Source organism: Ranitomeya variabilis, chromosome 1 (genome assembly GCF_051348905.1).
Source record: "Ranitomeya variabilis isolate aRanVar5 chromosome 1, aRanVar5.hap1, whole genome shotgun sequence".
Taxonomy (NCBI): domain Eukaryota; kingdom Metazoa; phylum Chordata; class Amphibia; order Anura; family Dendrobatidae; genus Ranitomeya; species Ranitomeya variabilis.
This window is the reverse complement of record NC_135232.1, coordinates 583,632,045-583,637,644: the sequence shown is the minus strand read 5'-3', so window position 1 is coordinate 583,637,644 and position 5,600 is coordinate 583,632,045. Positions and strand designations below refer to the sequence as shown.

General features: G+C 42.4%; 1 long non-coding RNA gene across 1 annotated transcript; it reads left to right on the top strand.

Annotated features, from left to right (window-relative positions):
• The first annotated feature begins 1,065 nt into the window (after positions 1 to 1,065).
• On the top strand, positions 1,066 to 5,018 carry LOC143806416 (uncharacterized). Its single transcript, XR_013221458.1, has 3 exons — positions 1,066 to 1,137; positions 4,534 to 4,612; positions 4,946 to 5,018. It is a non-coding gene; the product is annotated as an uncharacterized LOC143806416 (long non-coding RNA).
• The last annotated feature ends 582 nt before the right edge of the window (positions 5,019 to 5,600 follow it).

The following is a 5,600-nucleotide window of genomic DNA, read 5'->3' as shown; positions in this document are numbered from 1 at the left end:
GAATATTGGCACCACATTTGCTATACGCCAGTCCTGTGGTACAGACCTTGTTATTATGGAGTCTTTAAAGATTAAAAATAATGGTCTATCAATGACTGTACTTAATTCCTGCAGTACTCGGTGGTGTATCCCATCCGGGCCCGGAGATTTGTCAATTTTTGTGATTTTTAGACACCGCCGTACTTTCTGCTGGGTTAAGTAGGTGACACTTAATGGGGAATTTTTGTTATCACAAATCATATTGTCTGCCATGGGATTTTCTTGTGTAAATATTAATGAATAAAAGTCATTTAGCATATTGGCTTTTTCCTCATCCTCATCCACCATTTCACCCAGACTATTTTTTAGGGGGCCAACACTATCATTTTTTAGTTTCTTATTATTTACGTAGTTAAAGAATATTTTGGGATTATTTTTACTCTCTCTGGCAATGAGTCTCTCTGTCTCAATCTTTGCTGCCTTGATTTGCTTTTTACAGAATTTATTTAATTTTCTGTATTTATTTAATGCCTCCTCACTACCTACTTCCTTTAATTCTCTAAATGCTTTCTTTTTGTCCCTTATTGCGCCCCTTACAGCTCTATTTAGCCATATTGGTTTCCTCCTATTTCTAGTATGTTTATTCCCATATGGTATATACTGTGCACAGGTCCTATCCAGGATGCTAATAAACGTCTCCCATTTTCTTTGTGTATCCGTAAGTAGCCGTAAATCCGCTCATCTCTATTCCCAACTACCCAGAAACAGCCGCCAGGCTTAGATTTAGGTCTACACCCTCAATGCTCAGGCGTCTGCTGAATTTGCCTCACTGCCAGCACCTCTCTGACATCTCCTCCTGCCAGGGGAGAAAGAAGTAGTAAATGGGCATGGATTGGGGTGTGGCCAGGGGCGTGGCCAAATTTACCATGCCGCATAATTTGTCCCTCTGTTCTTCTAAAGGTGTGGGGTATGCTTCTACTTCTACTTACCAAATACCTCCAATTAGAACTGTAGTATAGTTCTTCTGATTTGCTATGTTTCTTTCCTCATTGTCATTTTCATCTCCTAAAAATCTATTCATCTCTTAGAGGAAGTGTTAATGTGCGAAAAATGCTGGGCCGAGAGGAGGGAAATTATTGACTTGAAGCAGCCTCTAGAGTAAGTATATTACAATTTGTAAATGTATGCCGTTCCATTTTTTTTTACTTAACCCCTTAACAACCAGAGATATTTTTCATTTTGCTCCCTGAATTCCCAGAGCCATACATTTTTTATTTTTCTGTCTATATGGCCATGTTAGGGCTTGATTTTTGTGGGACGAGTTGTACTTTTCAACGACATCATTGGTTTTAACATATCGTGTACTGGAAAATGGGAAAAAATAAATTCCAAGTGCGGTGAAATTGCAAAAAAGTGACATCCCACAGTTTTTTTTACCATGTTCACTAAATGCTGAAACTGACCTGCCATTATGATTCTCCAGGTCATTACAAGTTCATAGACACCAAACATGTCTAGGTTCTTTTTTATCTAAGTGGTGTAAAAAAAATTCCAAAGTTTGCTTTAAAAAAAAATAAAAAAAAAAATTGTGCAATTTTGCAATACCCGTAGCATCTCCATTTTTCGTGATCTGGGGTCAGGTGAGGGATTATTTTTTACGTGCCGATCTGATGTTTTTAATGATACCATTTTGGTGCAGATACGATCTTTTGATCGCCCGATATTACATTTCATTGCAATGTCGCAGCGACCAGAAAAATGTAATTGTGGAGTTTTTACCTTTTTTTATCGCTACACCGTTTAGCGATCAGGTTAATCCTTTTTTTATTGATAGATCGGACGATTCTGAACGCAGGGATGCCAAATATGTGTAGGTTTGATTTTTTTTTATTTTGAATGGGGCGACTTTTTATTTTTGGCATGCTTTAGTAGTCTCCATGTGAGGCTAGAGGCTGCCACAACTTGAGGCTCAGATTGTAGTAGCAGAATAACAGCCTTGCTATGAGCGTGGGCCACAGGGTGGCGCTCATAGCTGTCCGTCATCAACAATCATAGAGGTCTGGTTGTCATGCCGACACACCGATGACCTCCGATCATGTGACGGGGTCACCGGTGCGTGCATTTCCAACTGGATGGCCGGAAGAGCTTGTTAAAGGCTACTGTCAGAGTTTGGCAGCGGCATTTTAGCTAGTTATTGGATGCGGGTGGATCGCAATTCCACCCACGCCTATTGCGTGCACATGTCAACTGTCAAAAGAGCTGACATGTCCCGGCTTTGATGCGGGCTCACTGCCGGAGCCCACATTAAAGGGGGGGGGGGGTACTGCCATTGGACGTACTATCCCAATGGCAGAAAGGGGTTAATGATACCATTTTGGTGCAGATACGTTGTTTTGATTGCCCATTATTGCATTTTAATACAATGTTGTGGCGACCAAGAAAATGTAATTTTGGCATTTTGACTTTTTTCTCCCTACGCCATTGAGCGATCAGGTTATTTCTTTATTTTATTGATAGATCGAGCGATTCTGAACCCGGCAATACCAAATATGTGTATGTTTGATTTTATTTTTATTGTTTTATTTTGAATGGGGTGAACTTTTACATTTTGTTATACACTGCTCAAAAAAATAAAGGGAACACTAAAATCCCACATCCTACATATTACTGAATGAAATATTCTGGTTGCAAAGCTTTATTCATTACATAGTGGAATGCGTTGAGAACAATAACACCTAAAAATGATGAATTTAAATCACAACTAATATCCCATGGAGGTCTAGAGTTGGAATGATGCTCAAAATCAAAGTGGAAAATCAAATTACAGGCTTATCCAACTTCAGTGGAAATGCCTGAAGACAAGGAAATGATTCTCAGTTGTGCGTGTGGCCTTCACGTGCCTGTATGACCTCCCTACAATGTCTGGGCATTGTCCTGATGAGGCGGTGGATGTTATCCTAAGGAATCTCCTCCCAGACCTGGATTAAGGTATCAGTCAACTCCTGGACAGTCTGTGGAGCAACGTGGCATTGGTGGATGGAGCGAGACATGATGTCCCAGATGTGTTCAATCGGATCCTGGTCTGGGGAATGGGCAGGCCAGTGCATAGCTTCAATGCCTTCATCTTGCAGGAACTGCTGACACACTCCAGCCACATGAGGTCTGGCATTGTCCTGCATTAGGAGGAACCCAGGGCCAAACGCACCAGCATATGGTCTCACAAGGGGTCTCAAAGAAATCCCACCCTACACCATTATTGACCCACTGCCAAACCATTTATGCTGAAGGATGTTGCAGGCAGCAGATTGCCTTCCACGGCGTCTCCAGACACTGTCACGTCTCACATGTGCTCAGTGTGAACCTGCTTTCAGCTGTGAAAAGCACAGGGCGCCAGTAGCGAATTTGCCAATCCTGGTGTTCTGTGGCAAATGCCAAGCATCCTGCACAGTTTTGGGCTGTGAGCACAACCCCCATCTGTGGACGTCGGGCACTCAGACCATCCTCATGGAGTCGGTTTCTAACCGTTTGTGCAGACACATGCACATTTGTGGCCTGCTGGAGGTCATTTTGCAAAGTTCCTCCTTGCACAAAGGTAGTGGTCCTGCTGCTGGGTTGTTGCCCTCTTACGGCCCCTTCACGTCTCCTGGTTTACTGAACTGTCTCCTGGTAGTTCCACCAGCCTCTGTACACTACGTTGACAGACACAGCAAACCTTCTTGCCACACCTCGCATTGATGTGCCATCCTGGATGAGCTGCACTACCTGAGCCACTTGTGTGGGTTGTAGAGTCCGTCTCATGCTACCACGAGTGTGAAAGCTCAACCAACATTCAAAAGTGACCAAAACATCAGCCAGAAAGCATTGGTACTGAGATGAGGTCTGTGGTCCCCACCTGCAGAACCATTCCTTTATTGAATGTGTCTTGATAATTGCCAATAATGCCCATCTGTTGTCTATTCCATTTTCACAACAGCATGTGAAATGATTGTCAATCAATGTTGCTTCCTAAGTGGACAGTTTGATTTCACAGAAGTTTGATTTACTTGGAGTTATATTCTGTTGTTTAAGTGTTCCCTTTATTTTTTTGAGCAGTGTATTTTAAAAACATTTTTTTCAATTTTGTCATGCTTCAACAGTTTGCATGGGAGAATAGAAGCTGCCATATCCCGTTTGGCTCTACTACATACAGGCAATGTTCACATCACCTGTATGTAGCAGAATTACTGACTTGCTATGAGCGCTGACCACCACGCAACCTCTGGTTGTCATGCCAACACATCGGTGACCCGCAATCTCGTGATGGGTGTCACCGTTGGGCGGATTTCCAGCACGATTGCCGATAGTGCATGTTATATGTTGCTGTCATTTAACTGGATAATTGCCGTGGGTGGAGCGCGATTCCTCCCATGGCTGTTCCCGGCACATGTCAGCTGTTCAAAACTTAATTGCTTATTTCCTAATGTAGTATGTTTTGTTTCCTTAACGCATAAACTGTATTTATAGCAGGTTTACTAGATTCTGCCTTATAGAGGGAAACATTTTGTTCTGTTTTAGAGACTGGTTGCTTCCAGACCCGCTGACGGTAATGGTGAAGCAGGAGTTTGCCCAAGACCCTTTTTTTGGGAAAATGGAGGTAACGCCACATATGATCCCACATATATGTATGATCGTCTGTGTGACACATTTTGATCTGTTTCACCACATAATGTAAATATATTGGATATAGACATGACCTAGTGAAGGCACTACATTGTTTCATCCTTCTTGTTGATGTCTAAATATAAATTTCAAAGACATAGCAAATGCAGCAAAAATGTACAAGGTTTTATTAATGCTAGAATATTAATTCATTGTTACACTTTGCCAATATTTCTTGTGATAGATTGTGTCTTTTCACGTTTCATTAAAAAAAAAGTCCACCTAAGTGCTCCATGTAAGCAGATTTTCTCCTCTCTATATGACACAGATGCCCCCTCTTTTCCCGACGTCACCCAGGGACTATGGTGAACGAGAGAGTCGCAGAGCAGGCCATAGCGAAGGTGAGATTGGAAGGACACAGAAAATAAGAAATAAGACTGAACCCTAATGTTCATCAAAGATGATTTTACTGACTATCACTTATTAAGGGGGTTTTCCATTTTCAGAAAAGCCTTATCTCCAGACATAGATGTTCAGTACTCACCTCCGCTACTGCGCCGCTGCTGCTAATGTCTGTTATTGTCTGCAGAATTTCCATTAATAGCACTGCAGCCAACCACAGAGCTCAGAGGCTCTGAGCAGCTCATGCGGTCTAAACGGGCAGAGCCACTGAGCTTACTGATTGGCTTCAGTGCTGTCAGCGTGATATTAACACTGCAGACAAGAGCAGAGACTTGTGCAGCGGCAGAGACTCCCTGCTGGACCTGGGCAGGGTGAGTAAGGCTCAGTTTTTTTTTTTTTTTTTTTCAAACAATTTGTGAAAGCTTATTAACTAAGCAGTTGCTGATCGTTAACCGCTCTAATGATGTTACCGATGAGTAACTGCTTAATAAAGGACGTGGCATGTCTTGATCTCAGCCAAGCTCTGATGTGAGATAAAGCAGTTGTCAGTGAGCTCTGCACAATGTTTCTCTCTGTCTCGG